Source organism: Thamnophis elegans, chromosome 4 (genome assembly GCF_009769535.1).
Source record: "Thamnophis elegans isolate rThaEle1 chromosome 4, rThaEle1.pri, whole genome shotgun sequence".
NCBI lineage: Eukaryota > Metazoa > Chordata > Lepidosauria > Squamata > Colubridae > Thamnophis > Thamnophis elegans.
This window is the reverse complement of record NC_045544.1, coordinates 101,793,674-101,812,901: the sequence shown is the minus strand read 5'-3', so window position 1 is coordinate 101,812,901 and position 19,228 is coordinate 101,793,674. Positions and strand designations below refer to the sequence as shown.

Here is a 19,228-nt window from a genome sequence, read left to right as displayed (position 1 = left end):
GCCACTTGTGTGGGTTGTAGACTCCATCTCATGCTACCACTAGAATGAAAGCAGCACCAGCATTCAAAAGTGACCAAACTATCAGTCAGAAAGCATAGGAACTGAAAAGTGGTCTGTGGTCACCACCTGCAGAACCACTCCTTTATTGGGGATGTCTTGCTAACTGCCTATGCTTTCCATCTGTTGTCTATTTCATGTGCACAACAGCATGTGAAATTGATTGTCAATCAGTGTTGCTACCTAAGTGGACAGTTTGATTTCACAGAAGTGCGATTGACTTGGATTACATTGTGTTGTTTAAGTGTTCCCTGTATTTTTTTTAGCAGTGTAGTTCATAAACATAATGACCATAACACTTATTTTTAATCAATGCAAACTTTCCAATTTTTGAAGACTGTAACATTCAAATTTACACTTGCCAAAGTCCAAGCCAGGATTTTTGGAAGTTAATTAAAGAAACAAATAAGTAGTGAAAATATTACTGAATATTTTAAACAGGTTATAAATAGAATAGAAAAGGATACAGGATAACTCATACTCATGCTTATTGTGAATATTTGAGTCCTACTCCTCTGCATACCATTACTTTAAAAATTCACTATAATTATGCACATATAAGTGTAATCTTACTTTTAAATGGCTGAATATTTTATTAAACATAGCAGTATACCAGTTTCCTGCTATTTTTAATTACAGTACATGCTTATTTGTTTGCTGGTTTGCTGTAAATAAGTTTCTTCTTTATGTACATTGTAATAAAATATTTTGCTTTCTTTACTATGAAATTGGTAATCTGAATTTTCATTTTATTTCAGCCATTAGCACAGCAAAAGTATATTTGATAGGATGATTTCATCACAAATATAAGGCATATTTTAATGTGCTTAACTGTTTTTTTTCTTTTCGTATTATTTCCATATTTCTCTAAGTAGTCTAATCTAATAGCAAGAGGAACATGCCCGAAAGCAGTTCAATCATAAACAACAATCCATTCAGGATTTTGGAAACGCTGCTGCTCAAACCAGATAAGTGTTTCTTGTTCAAAAATGGCAATTTATTTTATTCCATCTTCATAATTCTTATTTTTCATTCAGAACACTCAAAACAGCTTCTTTGAGACCAAAATAGTATGTACATCTCTAGCTTGGAATCTCTTGGATTTCACAAAGCTCCTCAATGTCAAAAGGTCCTCTGAGAAACAGATGGAAAATACATCCTCAACCGGAATGGGATATCTTGCCATGGCCAACTCACCATAGGCCAACTTGCAGAACAATTTAACAATTCAATGTAATTATTTAAAATAAATAAACATTATGTTAATTTTTGTCATACTGTCCCTCCTCTTGCATCCTTTCTTTAATTATACTATTTCACCATTTCTTTGATATTAGTGTAACTCTTATCCCGCAGAGAGTTGTCCCATGACGTGTTAGCCATGGCAAGTTGTCCCACAGTAAGTTGTGTGACAAGTTGGCTATGGTGAGTTAACTGTAGTGAGTTAGCCAGGAGTTGGCCACAGCAAATTGTCATGGACCCTCTCAACTACTATCAGGGAAGCTCAGTTATCAGTAGTGCCCAATATTATCCATCCATCAGAAGAGTGGAATCTGCTAAGAGAATGGATTCTCTTTCCTTTTCAAAAAATAATCTAGTGGTTTGGAAATTTAGCAGAGCATATCTGAGCAAACAAGGTAGGTAGGAAAGGAAATTCTCTACAAAAGCAAAAATGCACGTACTCCAGAAGTAGCCCTATACTTTCAAATGGTTGTGATACTGAATTTTATTATATACAGAATACTGATTACACAGCATGATCACAGTGATAAAAGAAATAGGTTTACCTAGCATGTTGGTTAATTTTTCTTAATTTGAGATAAATGTAGCAATATGGGAATGAGTTTTGGTGGTGTAAATCCACAAAATCTTGATCCAGATGGTCTGCACTTCATATTTATTGTTCACATGCAGTCATATTTCATTTGGTTTCCTCTGGAACATACCAGATATATCCTCACAATTTAATGTTGAGACGTAGAATCACTTCATGCACTGCTGATTGCTTTTAAATCTATGTCAGCTTCATAGCATATTTTCTTTTATGCCTACATGTTAGGTCATTTTGCTATGAATTGTTGATAGTTCTACAAAACAGTGTTGATAATCATTTCAAACTAGCAACTCATTCTTAATTTGAAATGCATAAAAAGGCCATGAGATATACTTTTAATATATGAAGAGAACCAATGTTACTGAGATAAAAAGTTGGAAATATGACTGATACTGCACAAAACCTTAAAGCAAATATTTATGTCCCGATACTAGTAGTCCTCAATGTATGACCACAGTTGAGCCCGCTTGTGTGAATCTGGCTTTTTCATTGACTTCGCTTGTCAGAAGATTGCAAAAAGTGATCACAAAGGGTTATTATATCATTATTTCACAATTTTATCTACTATAGATCTACTCTAGGTAACCCTAAACTTACAATCATTCATTTAGTGACCATTTGAAGTTACACTCAGACTACAAAGAGTTATTTCTGACCATTTTTCATACTTACAACTGTTGCAATTTCCTCAAGTTCGGCTGCTTGGTTCATACTTATGATGATTGCAGTGTCCTGGGATCATGTGGTCACCTTTTGCAACCTCCTGACAAGCAAAGTCAATGAGAAAATCCATGTTCACTTAATCATATTAGTAACTTAACAACTGCAATGATTCACTTAACAAACGTGGTAAGAAAGGTGGTAAAATGTGGTAAAAGTCACTGAATAAATATTTCAGCAACATACATTTTGGGCTCAATTGTAGTCATACGTTAACGACTATCTGTACAATGGCTATCTAAACTGTATTACCTATCTTCCAATTAGCAATATAGCACTGGGGATTGAAAGGGACACTGTGGTTCGATGGCTAAGACGCTGAGCTTGTTGATCAGAAAGGTCGGCAGTTCGGCGGTTCAAATCCCTAGCGCCACATAACGGAGTGAGCTCCCATTACTTGTCCCAGTTTCTGACCATGGAGATGTCTTCAGACAGTGCTGGTGGCTCTTCGGCTTTGAAACGGAGATGAGCACCGCCCCCTAAAGTTGGGAACGACTAGCACATATGTGTAAAGGGAAACTTTACCTGTACTGAGGATTGAAGTTAGCCAATTGTACATGCAAATCTGTTAAAAGTATTTTTTTTAGCAATAGTTTACTTTGTTCCAAATGCTCAAGATTCAGAGGAACAGAATTATTTTATGTTATGATCTGAAAAAGGATTAGACCTTTATATGCATGTATTAAGTAAGAATGAAATGGCAGTCAGCTTGGAATTTCCTGTTAGTCTGATTTACATTCCAAATATTACTGAAGTTCAGTTTCTGACTGCACTATGCAATGGCAGACAAACTATTTTTATTATTTTTCCTTATCATAACTATTTATAAAGAGAACTAATGCCATATTTTTCATAAAAAATTAAAAGGATAAAAACATTTCTTAAAGTAGAAACATAACCAGGGATCTCTTGTGACTCAATTTCCCAAACATTACACATATTTCCATTTTTTCTCACTTTATAAATGATGTTATCCTCAAGTGTCTTATTAGCATCATTAGAGTGTTGATTTCAAATAACAGTGTTTTTAACTTAAAAAAAATTCCACCCATACACATGATTTGTTATTTTTACAACAACCGATATATTTATCTGAAGACTGGAAATAGGTAAAAAATTCAGGAACACGGAAACCAAACAAAATGGGTTATAGAATTTTCTCTCCGCCATTTTTAAATATAATGCTTGTAGAATTTGAATACATAATTAACTGAAAGCAATCACAGAGATCCTGAGATCCAAAACATCCAAGGTACTGGCAGATGTGATTTAACTTTTTCAACTGACTAATTCAATCCATAAACTACCTAGAGTTGCTGGAGATTGGCCAGCCTATAAATTTAATCAATCCCTAATTTAAAGTAATTTTCTTGAAAATGTGTACAGTATGTAAGTATTATACATGGATAGTGTTGTGTTTTGGACAAGTATAACATGGAGATATAATATACAATTTAAGTTAGGAAAAAAGAGGCAGCCATATTACTCCAATGTTGTTTAAATACACACGAGGACCCAACCTTAGTTTTAACTATACTAGTTTAATTATGGTACTGCAGCTAGATGAGTACCGTATATACTCGAGTATAAGCCGAGTTTTTCAGCCCACTTTTTGGGCTGAAAAAAGCCGGCTCGGCTTATACTCGAGTCTACAACTGGATCCGGCAGTGCTGTTGCCTGTTGGAGGAGGAGGGGATTCCTTCCTGCGAGACCCCGTCCAGAAAAATGCGGGGAGCGGTAGCGGAGCCCCGGGGCTGCTTCTGCTCCATCCGCTGGACTGTTTCCTCGCCTGCCCGCCCGCCCGCCCGCCCGCTCATTCATTCCGTTTCCTAGCCTGCCTGGCCACTCATTCATTCCGTTTCCCTCCCCTGCCTGTCCTCGTTCATTACATTTCCTAGCCTGCCTGGCCACTTATTCGTTTCGTTTCCCTCCCCTGCCTGCCCCCTCGTTCATTCCATTTGCTAGCCTGCCTGGCCACTTATTTGTTCCGTTTCCCTCCCCTGCCTGCCCCCTCGTTCATTCCATTTGCTAGCCTGCCTGGCCACTTATTCGTTTCGTTTCCCTCCCCTGCCTGCCCCCTCGTTCATTCCATTTGCTAGCCTGCCTGGCCACTTATTCGTTCCGTTTCCCTCCCCTGCCTGCCCCCTCGTTCATTCCATTTGCTAGCCTGCCTGGCCACTTATTCGTTCCGTTTCCCTCCCCTGCCTGCCCCCTCGTTCATTCCATTTGCTAGCCTGCCTGGCCACTTATTCGTTCCGTTTCCCTCCCCTGCCTGCCCCCTCGTTCATTCCATTTCCTAGCCTGCCAGGGGAAGGATACTATGAAATCCCCAAATCTCCCCACTCCAGGGGTAGGATACTGCAAAATCCCCAATTCCTCCCCACTACAGGGGTAGGATACTATGAAATCCCCAAATCCTCCCCACTCCAGGGGTAGGATACTATGAAATCCACATTCCCTCCCCACTACAGGGGTAGGATACTATGAAATCCCCAAATCCTCCCCACTCCAGGGGAAGGATACTATGAAATCTACATTCCCTCCCCACTCCAGGGGAAGGATACTATGAAATCCCCCAAATCCTCCCCACTCCAGGGGTAGGATACTATGAAATCCACATTCCCTCCCCACTACAGGGGTAGGATACTATGAAATCCCCCAAATCCTCCCCACTCCAGGGGTAGGATACTATGAAATCCACATTCCCTCCCCACTCCAGGGGAAGGATACTATGAAATCCCCCAAATCCTCCCCACTCCAGGGGTAGGATACTATGAAATCCACATTCCCTCCCCACTACAGGGGTAGGATACTATGAAATCCCCAAATCCTCCCCACTCCAGGGGAAGGATACTATGAAATCTACATTCCCTCCCCACTCCAGGGGAAGGATACTATGAAATCCCCCAAATCCTCCCCACTCCAGGGGTAGGATACTATGAAATCCACATTCCCTCCCCACTACAGGGGTAGGATACTATGAAATCCCCCAAATCCTCCCCACTCCAGGGGTAGGATACTATGAAATCCACATTCCCTCCCCACTACAGGGGTAGGATACTATGAAATCCCCAAATCCTCCCCACTCCAGGGGAAGGATACTATGAAATCTACATTCCCTCCCCACTCCAGGGGAAGGATACTATGAAATCCCCCAAATCCTCCCCACTCCAGGGGTAGGATACTATGAAATCCACATTCCCTCCCCACTCCAGGGGAAGGATACTATGAAATCCCCCAAATCCTCCCCACTCCAGGGGTAGGATACTCTGAAATCCACATTTCCCCCCCCCTCCAGGGGTAGGATACTGCAAAATCCCCAATTCCTCCCCACTCCAGGGGAAGGATACTATGAAATCCCCAATTCCTCCCCACTCCAGGGGAGGAAATAAATATTCAAAAACATTATTGGTATCTATTTTTATTTTTGAAATTTACCGGTAGCTGCTGCATTTCCCATCCTAGGCTTATACTCGAGTCAATAACTTTTCCAGGTTTTTGTGGTAAAATTAGGTGCCTTGGCTTATATTCGGGTCGGCCTATACTCGAGTATATACGGTGATGTCTGAGATATTTAAAATAAAGTTTGCATTTATTAAAAACCAAGTTAATACTTTGAGGAGAAGAGTTTCAAAACCCAACAAAACTTTCCAATTTCCAAAGAAATTAAATACAAATAACCACCAAGAGATATAGAATCTAATCTATAGTAAGAAATATAGAACATATTAGACAAAATAAAAACAGCTAGTCCTCAACTTATGACCCCAAAATTTATGTTATTAAGTAAGAAATTTGTCAAGTGGATTTGTTCCATTTTACAACTTTTCTCATCACATTTGTTAAATGAATCACTGCAGTTCTTAAATTTATTACACAGTTGTTAAGTGGTTTGACTCTGCTTGTCAGAAGGGCACAAAAGGAGATCACATGACTCTGGGATGCTGCAACCGTCATATATATATATATTTGTCAGTTGTCAAGCCCCCAAATGTAAATTACATGACCTGCATCAGTCATAAGTGTGAAAATGGTCATAAGTCACTTTTTCAGTGCTGTTGTAATTTTGAACAATCATTAAATGAACTGTTGTAAGTTGAGGACTACCTGTATAGCTGCATAACTGCTTAAATTGCACAATACCAGCAAATAGCTTGCAAGTTTTTTGATGCCTAATTCAAACACTGGACTGGGAAAAAGACAGGGTCCATAAATCCTTTAGCCTTAGCCTTTAATCCTCCTTTCCAAAAACATTTTCTTTAATATTATATACTATATTATATTAATTATATTTGTATAATTATGTATGTGTGTGATTATATATAATTATATAATAATTACATTAGTGTAATATAACAAAAAAGTATAAGCAAACATTTTATAAACATGTTCAAGCTGGCTTCAGAAGAGATTGTGGCACTTGTGATCATATTGCAAATCTACACTAGATCATGGGAAAACAATCTCAAGAATATTAAAAGAATATCTACATCTATTGCAGTCTATTGGCTACAAGGCAGCCTTCGATTTTGTCTTTGATCATGACAAGCTGTGGAGAGCATTAGAAGAGCTGGAAGTGCCAACACATCTGGTCAGGCTGAGGCACAGTGCACAAATCAGGAAGCCACTGTGTAAACACCATATGGTGACCCTGACTGCTTAAGATAAAGGAGTACGGCAAGGTTGCACATTACATATATATACATACATATATATATAAATCTTTTTTCAAGACAAAACTGAAGAATCAAAAATTGGATTGAAGGATTGAACAATAGTTGACATGCTGATGACACAACTTTCTTCTCAGAAAACAAAGTTCGTCTGAAACATCTGATTATTAAAAAAAAAAAAAAAGCAAGAAAACTGGCCTCTTTTTGAACATCAAGAAGATCAAATTCATAACCACTCCAAGGAATGGAAATGTCAAAATAAAAAATTAATGATGGAAGAGATCAAATGTGCGCAATTCATTTCCTAGGATCACACATTGATCAAAGCAATGAATGCAGTCCAGAAATAAATCATTGAATCATGCTGGATCACACAGCAATAAGCATAGATTTAGTGGCAAAAATCAAGGACATGAGCTTGGCAACTAAATGGAGATTAGTCCACACTATTATATTCTCCATTAGTCTCTATGGTTGCAAAAGCAGGACTATGAAAAAACTGGACAAGAGAAATATTGATTTATTTGAGTTGTGGTGTTGAAAAAGATCCCTATGCATTCCTTGAACAGCAAAAATGCCAAACAACAAAGTACTGGAGCATATAAAACCAGACATATTGCTGGAAGACAGAATCACAAAATCCCGCCTTCCTTATTTTGGCCATGTCATGTGCTGAAAGTCACTGGAAAAGGCAGTTATGCTCACAATGGTCAGCGGTAAAAGTAAATAAGGCTATCAAAAAACGATGGTTAGATATCATCAAAGCCAACACGAGTTACAGCAGAAAACAACTAAAAAAACCTGTACAAATTCAGAAAATGTGGAAAGAGTTGGTCTATAAAATCACTGATAATCAGATCCAACTGAACAGATAGCATCATCATTATAATATATAAACATTCTTGAGGATTATTTATGAAAATATATCTGCCTAGTTCTTGACTCATCCACAACTTGTGAGAGCTACAGAAAAAGCAATATACGGATAGTCATCAATTTATAACTGGTCACTTAGCAACTGTTTGAAGTTATGGACTTACCTTGGGCTACTTACAACACAGATTTAAAGTTCTAATGGTCACTCACCCCTACAGTCATGTGTTTAAACTTCAGGTGCTTGGCAACACAATCATATTTATGGCCATTTACAGCATCCTGCAATCATGTGACACGGAGCTTCTGACAAGTTAACTGTGCCTGTCCCAAGCTGAAGAAGCTTCTTGGATGAGAAATGAAACATCTTCAAAGAAAAACCAGAAAGTCCAGTTGCCTCTTTAAAAAGGTCCTTTGGGACAACCATGACCTGGATAACTGAGAATCTCCATAGACATTTACAGAAATTCTGCTTGCATTTACCATCTAATCTTATTCAGAAACTGGACATTTCTCTTTTTCAAAATTACAATTTAAAAGATATTTCCTATACCTATTTGTCTAAAGCTTCTACCTTCACAATAGTTTATATTTCATTTTATTATTGTTGTTGTTAATGAATCTCAAGGGTAGCCTAAAACTCTTTCTTAGATATTAAATGTCTTACAGTTTACATTGGCAAAAGTTACATGAATTTGCTTTTCTAGGCTCTTTTATGGTTTTTGCCCAGATTCTTGCATAATAAGTACTGGGAAGAAAATATAAGTTGCTAGCCATCCCGATGTTTTGCCAAGCACCACTTCAAGACATGGTGGTTAAAAAACATCATGTATTTGTCAGATAGCAAAACTACCATAGACTTTTGGGGGAAAGGCTGCCACAAACTCTGAAAAGCAGAAATAAATATCAGTACTGTAGTTCAAAACTCCAAGCAGTACCTAATAATACTTCTGATTTAAAAACAAGGAAATTGGCAACTAAGTAGGAATGTTGAACAGCAAGCAAAATACAGTCATTTTTTCCATCCCTTCTGACTCTTTTAACCACAAGAAATCATGTCTGACAATAGAAAATGCTGACACTTTCAATTGCCAAAAACAAAATAAAACAACCTTTAACCCAAGCCTTTGTCCTCTCATCAGCAAAACAAACATTCTCCATTATTATTGTATCAAGAATTAACTAATATTTAAGCAATCAAGCCTATCATAAGACATTTGAAGAAATGAAATTTCCAGAACGTCTCTTTTCTGCAGCATTTTTCATAACCGCTGTGTTCCTGCAAAACTCTGCAATGGCATCAACTACATTGTGGTTTGGTTATTTATGCCAGTTGAGAATTTAGGCCTAAGATTTGTAACTTGATCATCAGAAATTGGCTTTGTGTAGCCACAAAATTGTTTCTTCACCAGCCCAGCCCAACACCGTGTTACCATTGTCTATGAGAGAGAATAAAACTAAGTTTAAAAGTTTGCATTCTACAATTTATAAAAATCACATTTAGAAAAAAAAATCTAGGACCTCATTCAACTCATAATGTAATCAAGAACAGTGTAAGATTTCAATTAAATTGAATTGATTTACTCTAATTGGATCTGCTTTTGCTTCACTAGATGATTAATCATGGTATATTTAATGTTGCAACAAAAACTACTCCCACAAATGTCTTACCTTGTTCGCCCAGCCCAGAATTTTTCAAAATAATTATGTTTGATAAATGGAACGTACAGTACCATATTTCTAACTATTAAATATTGGAGGGAACAGATTATACCTCTTACATTTGAGGCAGGCAGTAAATATATTTTTGCAAAATTTTAATTCCCAATAGATTTTATGTTGTTTTCTACTACTGTATTATTGGGTCCCTTTTCCCCTCCTCACAAAATATGCTCTTTGCAACCGAATGCATGTTTAATTTTTAATTGCCCAGATTATTCCCCTTTCATCTAGACTAGAGGTGGGGAACTATGGCCCCTTTATGACTTATGGACTTCAGCTCCCAGAATTCCTAAGTCAGCATGGTTCCCCACCCCTGATTCTAAATCAAAAATACAACATGTAAAATTAAGAGATAAACTGAGAAAGAGGTTTTCCCAATCCATCAGTATTTCAAATATCCTGTCAATCTTTGAATCTATCCATGCCTAAAGGAATAAATATATATTTTATTTAAAAGACAACTTTCTTAGAAACTATACACGCACATGCGCAAGCATCAAAAAAAGATAAAAGCAGAAAACAATAAGAATAGAAACCTGGCATCACAACCAATTCCCATCAATACAGCCAGCCCCAGCATCTTCAGGCTCCAACTCATCCTGTTTGAGTAGTTGGGGGAAGAACCAGGACTTCATTGCTTTCTAGAAGGTCAACCATGTGAGTGGCTGGCAGATCATAAGGGGAAGAATGCCACAGAGCAAAGGTTGACATGGAAAAAGCATGCTTCATGGGTCCCATTAGATGGTAAAAATTGAACGGGACCTGGAGCACGAGTACTCTATTTGAACTGGTGAAACAGGCAGATACCCTCAGGGAGTTTTTCAAATAACCTGGCACCATGCCACATAGAGCTTTAAAGATGATAACCAACAACACTGCAACTCCAAACTAGTTGCTAACTTCAAGGTGGTCTTCAAGGGCAGCCCCACGGACAGCAGGCTACAGCAGTCAGCCAAGTGGCCAAGGCATGAGTGACCATGAGCAAGACCACCTGGTCCAGAAAAGGAGACAATTGGCAGACAAGATGAATCAATGCAAAGACTACGCTAGCCATGGCTGCCACCTGCTCCTTGAGAAGTAGTCATGTGTATAGGAGATCTCCCAAATTGTCCAATCCCTCAGTCCAGTATTGTTTCCCTCATCTGGAGTATAAAATGACACATCAGGAGGCCACGGAAAGTCAAAAACAAGCTATTGCATCTTGCCAGGGTTGAGCCAGAGTCAATCCTTCCCCATCCACACCTTCACAACTTCCAGGGTCCGCACTGCAACATATCAACTGCCCAGCCCAGGGTATATATATATAACTGGATATTATCACCATATAGCACTGATTCAGTAATTCTCTGCAGGGATGACATCTGGGTGTTTCTATGCTAATTGATGAGGTTAGGAATCAGAAATATTCTTAAGCTGTTTGTCACAGAAGGATATTGGTTTGGTTTTTTTAGCCTTTTCAAAGTGGTATATTCTGCAAATGGAGTAAAGTAGCTACAGTTACCTATAACAGAAATGTGACTCAGTGAACAGATCCTAAGCAAAGAAAGAGAAAACAATGTGATTTTTAAAGACATTCTTGGATTAGAAATACATTTTGCTAATATTTAAAAAAGTTCCTAGGCACCAGATCAAATTCTGTTTAAATTCTTCCAAGTAGCATCTTTTTAAACAAAAAAAAATAGAAAACAAAAGGCACTCACTGTAAACATGCAGTATTTGATGTACAAGCATTTCTCTATTGAAAGAACAACAAAATATAAAGAAAGACCAGGAATGCTGAATGGATTTTGCAGAACTATATAAATTATAGACTGGTCCAGTTCCTTTTTGTGAATAGCTACATCCCCATGGCAGCCATTTTGTGAAAGCCAGGCCCTTATGGCAGTTACTTTATGTTAGTGCCACTGAAACTTTTTCAGAATTTTCCATTTTTAATAAGTGGGGTCAGGGTATAATTTTTCATGTTACAGTGACATTGATAAATATTACTTTTGGACTACATCAATTTTATCTTTCTGGACTGAAGCATAGAAACAAAAATCCAGAAGGCAAAAAGAGGTCCTCCAGATGTTCTGGACTACAATTTTCAAACCCCAACTGACCAGAATGTCAGTCTTATGGAACTGTTCTTCAAAACATACAAAGGGAATCAGATTGCACAAACTGCTTCAGTTAACAGTATTGTCTTTTAGCTCTTAGGATGAAATTCTGCCAATATTAGGGCCATAGCAGAGTTGGTGAATAATAAGAATTAGTAATGCCAGCTGTTCTAGATTTAACTGAAAATAAGAATGTTCAGGAACAAGAAGTTAGAAACGCAAGAAGTCAACAAGCTGGTCATTTACAGAGAAATAATTATTTAGTTAAAGCTCCATGTATCCCTCCCCTTACAAATATGACCACTCTGGTTAACAGAGAGAATAAGATATAAATCCTGAATCAAGAAGGATTTAAGTCTGTATTTTCAAACTTCGCAGCTTTAAGATGTGTGGACTTCAACTCCCAGAATTCCCTTGCAAGCATGTTGGAAAATTCTGACTAAGTTAACAGGCATTTTTCCAAAGGAATCCGATGCGACCAAGCCCAGAGGGAAAAGGCTACTTTGTAGCAGCAGAGCGGTTTCTACAAAGTTAGCCGAGAGGGCTTCAGTCCTGTCTCCGCGTACTCTTTTTAAACGGGCTTTGCTGAGCTGGCCCCGCGGTCCTTCAGCACGAACGTGGCCGCCGCAGTTTCTGGACTTGGAGCGCATTTCATCAAGAGGCCACCAAAGCCTCTTTCTCAAGGCTAGCGAACTCCGGGGATGTTAACGCACGATACAGATGATAAAAAGGGGAAATATAATATTGAGGTCAATACAAGATTTTCCCTAATTTTCAACAAAACTGCCCCCCCCCCTACTTTGAAGGAGACACACTAATCCCGCCTTCGAGTTTGCCTAGTTAGTTGCCCCTTTCTCTTTTTATATCAGCTTGCCCATATAGACAGACGCACAAACGGGGCATCCTGCATCCCCTTCTTACCGGCCTGAGTGTTAACCCTCTGAGGTCCGCAAATTGGGTGCCGGACGGGAAATTAGGAGAGCTTCTGCCGGCGAAGAGGCGAAGGAAAAGGAAGAGGAGGGAGAAATCAGAGGCTGCTCCTCCACTTCCTCACCAGTTGGCCCGGTCCCAAGCTCCGGCAACCCTCGGGCACCACAAGGGGTCCAGCGGCCGCCGACCTCCCCTCCGGCCAACCTGTCTTCGCCTTCCGCCCCGCGCTTCGCAACTGACGAGCGAGCGAGCCTCGCTGCTCCCCGGCAAAGGCGAGCCGAGCGCGTCCCGCTAACTCCCGCGGGGCATCTTTAATCGACGTGGAGGGAGGCCAGCCTGGGCGAAGAGGAGGGTACCAGCTAAACCCCGCCTGGCGTGTTTGGGTCTCCATTCCCTGCGCAGGCGCTATAACTTTCAGCCGCGTGGAAAGCATAACAAGCCTTGGGATAAGCAAGCAGAGTGAGAGTGACTCTCTTGGGAGGGGGAGGGGGGTTGGCAAACAAATCACCCTGGACCAAATCATACAGCGGGGCGTTCAGGATTGCCCAAAATAGGAGAGGGAGATGCGGCCTGTTCGCGTAGAAAGGTAGCACTCAAGGCAGAACGTTCAGCTTTGTTTTTCATCAAATGGGCTCGTTGACTGTACAGGAAAAGACACATTCTTACATCCAAACACCAGCCCCTTCTCTTCCCTTATCAAAATTTTAATGACCAGAAAGCTCCATTTAACTGAAATGACCTTTATTTCCAGATGAATAAGCAGGCATAAGAGTGCAGTCCAAATTATTTATTGAAACTGATAAACAGTTGGACAACTAATTTAATCTGCTGCACTGGCAACCTTGAAAACTCATTGAGGTTCTAACTATGTTGTGTCCTTTAAAAGAACCAGAATTATTTAAAAAAAAAACTATATGCACACAACTCTTACAAAGCCTCCATACTGAAAAAAATTACTAGGGAATACCACAACAGTAAAACAAAGTGGGGGGGGGGGGTAGAAACAAAGTAGCAACATTGTCTATCTGACTGACATACACAAACACATGTTGTTTCCTCCCATTTTTTTTCTTACTTTACAGTAAACTACCATTTTCCTTGATAAAGAGATCTTCTGTTAAAGTTCAAAGGTTAATTGGCAGATCAGAGTGATGGCCGGTTATAAGTCTTAACAACTTAGCTTCTTACAAGCAGATCAAGTTTACAGGAGTTTTTTCTTCCATTTAATGGCCTCTTCAGCTTCCAACTTTCCTTATTTTCAGAAAGGGGACACACACACACCCTTCCCTCATAATGGATTTTCCATCTCACTACTAACACTCCCATTCCACCTGGCTGAGCTAGGCTGAAGCCAATCCAATCCAAGGTGTTCTGGCATGCAGTGAGTATTTTCATTGAAAAATGCAAGCCAATCTATGATGCATGGAGGAAGAGGTAAAATGGAGGTAGGTGGAGATCTGCTTGACCTGAGAGAGCTGCTAAGGAACTGCTTCCTTTTATTCCTGTATTCAGTACCTGTTTTGCAATGTTTACCCTTTAGGCAAACTAGGAACCCAGTTTCCATACTTTTTTCTTTCCTTATCTTTTTCTCCTTTGCAAACCTGGTTAACTTAGAAGAATCTAAGCCCTGAAAATTGTGTCCAGCTTGTCCAGTTACATGCGTATAACTGAAAGTACAATTTTAGCCTTCCTCAATTCCTCTCCTGTGGGATGTTCTTCTGAAAAGGTCATTCTACCACTGGATGTAACCAGTGCAGATGTGACTTAAATATGCAGACACATTTTTCCTCTTCTATCCTTTTGGTTGACAGAGCTATGGGGAATGCTTTAATTTGCATGCTTTGATTTGGCACAAGAATTATTGACATTGTTTTTTAGACCTCTTAGCAATTTATTAGACTTATCTAGTGGTGCATCTGGGTTGTAAAATCTGGATCACCAGTAGATGACAGCCATAAGAGACTCTTTCCTCTCACCACAATTTGCTGACTAGTTGATAGATCAGTCATTGTTTTGAAAAATTATGTGGATGCACTTCACAGTTGAATGCATCTCTCACACACCAGACTCCTAATCTGAACTCTGACACCTATACAGTGGCAGCATCTACTGCACAAATCAATTGAGTGCTATATTGCAGTTAAGAGAAACTTTTTACTACCTTCTAATGATGATTATCATAGCCTATTAGCCAGGATTTTGAGACCATTGATCACATTTAGAGTTTAATTGGTTTGTTCTTGGGAATTTTAGGCACCACTATTTCTTTTTGTGTCTTTAAAATCTGGGGTTCTCCTGAATTTATGTATTTCTACCCTAATTATGTGTGGAATATAATAGCTCTGCCCACCATGTAAAACAATTGAGACTACTATTGCACATATAACACTTACATTTTGGTTAGCTGAACTTAACAGTATATTCTTTAAATCCATTTAAATAATTGATAGACCATATTTCAACAAAAAGTAATCCTTTCTCCAATCTCTCTATTAAGCAAAACCAGTATACTGCAGTATTGTCTAATATTAAATTGTGGCAACAGATTATAAAAAACAATTATCTGCTAACCAAAGTCCTAGAAAATTATCATTAACATTTAGTCATTCTCAGTTTTTAGTTTTTTTCATCCCAATACAGTAACAAATTACAAAAAAATAATTTTTTAATTGTGTTCTTATCCCAACAGTTTAAGAATACTCAACTAGCTTGTCAAATGTCAACATATTTTGGCTAATTAATCTATTCCTTAAATGTTGCAAAAATAATTTAACTGAATCTCTATACTAGTGATCAAGAATTCCTTTCATATCCAGACACAGTGGCTCTTCCGTTCTCATTTGCAATCTCAAATTCCAAGCTGAGATAGAAGCAAAATGGATTTCTAGTAAATCATAGGAATTCTCAGCTTCTGCTTCTTTGTCCAGATAAGAAAAGCAAACACTTTTGAGATGTTGCAGGACACTCAAATTGACAAGAGAGATTCAGCATTATGAAATAAGCATTGTGCACTTTAAAATATATAAAGTTCATATTTTCTTCCAAAATAGGTACATGGAGAACATGGGTGCTGCTCCAGTGAACTTGATTTTTTATCTTAATTCTTAATAGCACAATAGGTTTAAGTGCATTAATAGTGGCTTAAGTAATTTCAGGATTTGATACAATACAAGGTTTATTGGACTGTGCTAACAGTTGGATCTATAGGGTACACTGATATTATGTGAATGAATGTTAAATGGCTGCAAAAGTGTTTCATACAAATAAGGAGCACAATATAAAACAGTACTCCTCCTCTCAAAGTGCTTAAGTATACTAGAATCAGTCATATTGACTGCTGCTGACAGCAAATAGGATGTGGAGGCCCTCACTCCCTCCATTTAGGTCCGAAGAAAGAATATCCATTGTAATGACTACAGTAATGTTATTTTGGTTACATATCTAATCTGAACCAATACTGGAACACATTCAGATCATCTGCTCTATTACACATTTTCTCTGCAACTGTCACCCCACTTTGTCTTCAATGATTTCTTCTCCAAATATAATTCTTCAGGAGCAGGTATACCACTACCTCCTCCAAGATGGCAGATACCATCCCTTCTCCCCCAAAGAAGTATTAGTCATCTGTTGAATCCAAATGCAGGCATATAGTTGCTCAAAGGAACCAGGTGGGGCATGGATCTAGCCCTCAGGTGGCAGAGTTCTGGATGCAAAGGATCTTACCACTTCTTAAGAATTCTCAAGACCAAACAAATCACAGATAGCCATGCAAGACCTTCTCTAAATCTCTTCATAGAATTATGCTCATGAGCAGTCTAGACCTTGACTGAATGTAACTTTTATTGACAAAATACACAGGAAATATGCTGTTTGCTGCAGGAAGGTTTTTCCTTCTGTCCTTCATTAAGACCTATTACCTCCAACAGACCTATTAGATCCCACAGACTAGGCCTCCTCCGAATCCCATCTATCGGCCAATGCCGATTGTCTACCACCCGGAGGAGGGCCTTCTCTGTGGCTGCTTCGGCCCTCTGGAACGAGCTCCCTGTGGAGATTCGGACCCTCACCACCCTTCAGGCTTTCCGTAAAGCGCTTAAAACCTGGCTGTTCCAACAGGCCTGGGGCTGACGAGTTCCTGTCCCCGCTCAAATTGTGTGGCTGTTGATTGTTTTTAAATTCTTTCTGTAGTTGCTTGTTTGTTGTTTTTGTTGGAATAGGGCGGCATATAAGTGCAATAAAATCAAATCAAGAGAGTCATCTTAAACATAACACAATTTTGTCACTGAAATAAGCCCAGACAAGTAACAGCACTTTGCCACACTAAATCTGGATTGACACCTGTACTCAATTCATATTCTAATCCCTTGTCTTATATCACTGCGACTTCAAGCATCACTTCTACTACTTGATCTCTCTGGATTCGTTGGTAAATTCAGAAATTTGATACAATCAACAGGCAATGAGATCAGTTGATGCCTTTGTCATCTCTAAATTCCAAAGTTGAACAAAGCATATGGAGGACTTTCTGCCAAACTGATTGGAAAATCCTCAAGCAGCCAACCAGATCCATTAGGCATCTCAGGCAGACTTTGCTAATTGGCTCCATCATTTGGAGAATTCACAGGTCTCACTAAGCCATAGGTTGACCAAGAAGTGATCTGGATGAAAAAATGACTGAAGACAATGTCCTCCACTTTCAGATATGGTATCTATTGACAAGCAGTACAGTAGGCAACCATTTTGTTTCAAAAGCATTCAAGGGCTTTTACTTTCAAAGAACAAAACATATCCTTGAAGAGCCAGTGTGGTGTGATGATTAAGATATGGACTAGAAACTAGGAGAGTGAGTTCCTGTCCCACATTATGCATGAAAGTCTGCTGGTTGACTTTTGGCCAGTCACTTTCACTCATTCCAACCCACTTCATAGGAGGACTGGGTATTATATATTAAGGTGGGATAAAAATCAAATAAATAAATACATTTTCATGTATTCTCTTAGCCTCCCCCCAAATTTTCTCCCTCAAATCTTAAAAAAATAAACAAAGTTGCAATTCCAGAAACTTTTAAAGGGTGCTTGTGGTCCACAAATTCGACTTGTGACCTCATAAGAATTGTGACCCAGTTATTGTAGAAAATAAATGAGGGATAAAACAAGCTATGCTGACCATGATAAATAAATAATCAGCAAGTTGGGAGGTTAACTGAGCTCTTGTCACTGTGACTATAGCCTCCTGACCAATAATCCCTCAGAAACTAACTGAAGCAGATGAAAGATCATTCGCACTAATACGGTTATGTTTGTGTTTAGCCATAAAACTAGGCATAAAAGTGCATTCCAGCTAAAAAAATCTACTTTTTCTATGACATGAGCAAATAAGAGGATTGTCTCCCTACATAAATATGCATAAGAAAGGATTAAGCAAATATATGCTACAACATGAAAAGGGCTAACAATATTACTGCTTTGTGAGTTTAATATAAATTTCTTTATGGGGTTGTTTATGCTAGTTTTATCTAACCTATTTTATATCATTCTAAATGAATTAAAGGCAAAAATCAAGAAATAAATCAACAAAGTAGCAATAGACATGCCCCCCCCCCAATCCCTTTGGAGGTATGTAGTACAATGTTTCAGACTTTACATATTTCATGAATTCTTCCACTGTATTGTACTAAACCATTTGATTACAATTCTAAACCAAAGCTTCCCATGTTCAATTCCTATATAGAAATGAACAAGAAATATAACAAGTCAGCTAGCAATAAATAAAATAGTTCCCAAATTGCAGATGTGGAAATTGTATGCCTTAATGTAGAACAAAAGATATTAAATAGGTAAGGATAGGTAAAAACAGGAAAAGAGCCAATTCAGAAATTGCTGCAATGTGTCCTTTTACCCTTCAAAACCACAGTGCATATGTGGTTCATGGTATAAAAAAACCCTGCAAATGTAAATCAGCATACTGTGAAATTGCATGCAGTTTTCTCTCTATACACGAGCTTTTCATTAATCTTCCTCTACCAGATGTTTTCTTTTTACCCAGCCCCCTTTAACAGCTGCCTTACTATCTTAAAGGCTGAGAAAGAGATAACAAAAGGATTTCAGGAATCAGCAACATAATATGAAAATAGCCAAGATCAAATCAGCCAGTCATTTTAAAATCTATTCTCTCTTAGTTCATATTTCAAACTAAAGAAATATTATGAATTTTCTAGACAGTTTGGGGTGATTCAAGGGTAATTCCCCTTTTACAACCATCAGTTTAAAATTTGTTTTTGGCGGAAAAAGCATTATTTTCTTCAATGCATAAAATCC

At 38.6% G+C, this 19,228-nt stretch overlaps 1 protein-coding gene across 1 annotated transcript in view; it reads right to left on the bottom strand.

The window, feature by feature from the left end:
- The window catches only part of LOC116507753 (stonin-1-like), a 63,831-nt gene extending 50,532 nt beyond the window's left edge, over nucleotides 1-13,299 (bottom strand). Inside the window, exon 1 of the mRNA XM_032216079.1 lies at nucleotides 12,900-13,299. The gene's annotated coding sequence lies outside the window, so the exon portion shown is untranslated. The remainder of the gene's footprint in view (nucleotides 1-12,899) is intronic.
- Nucleotides 13,300-19,228: the final 5,929 nt, after the last annotated feature.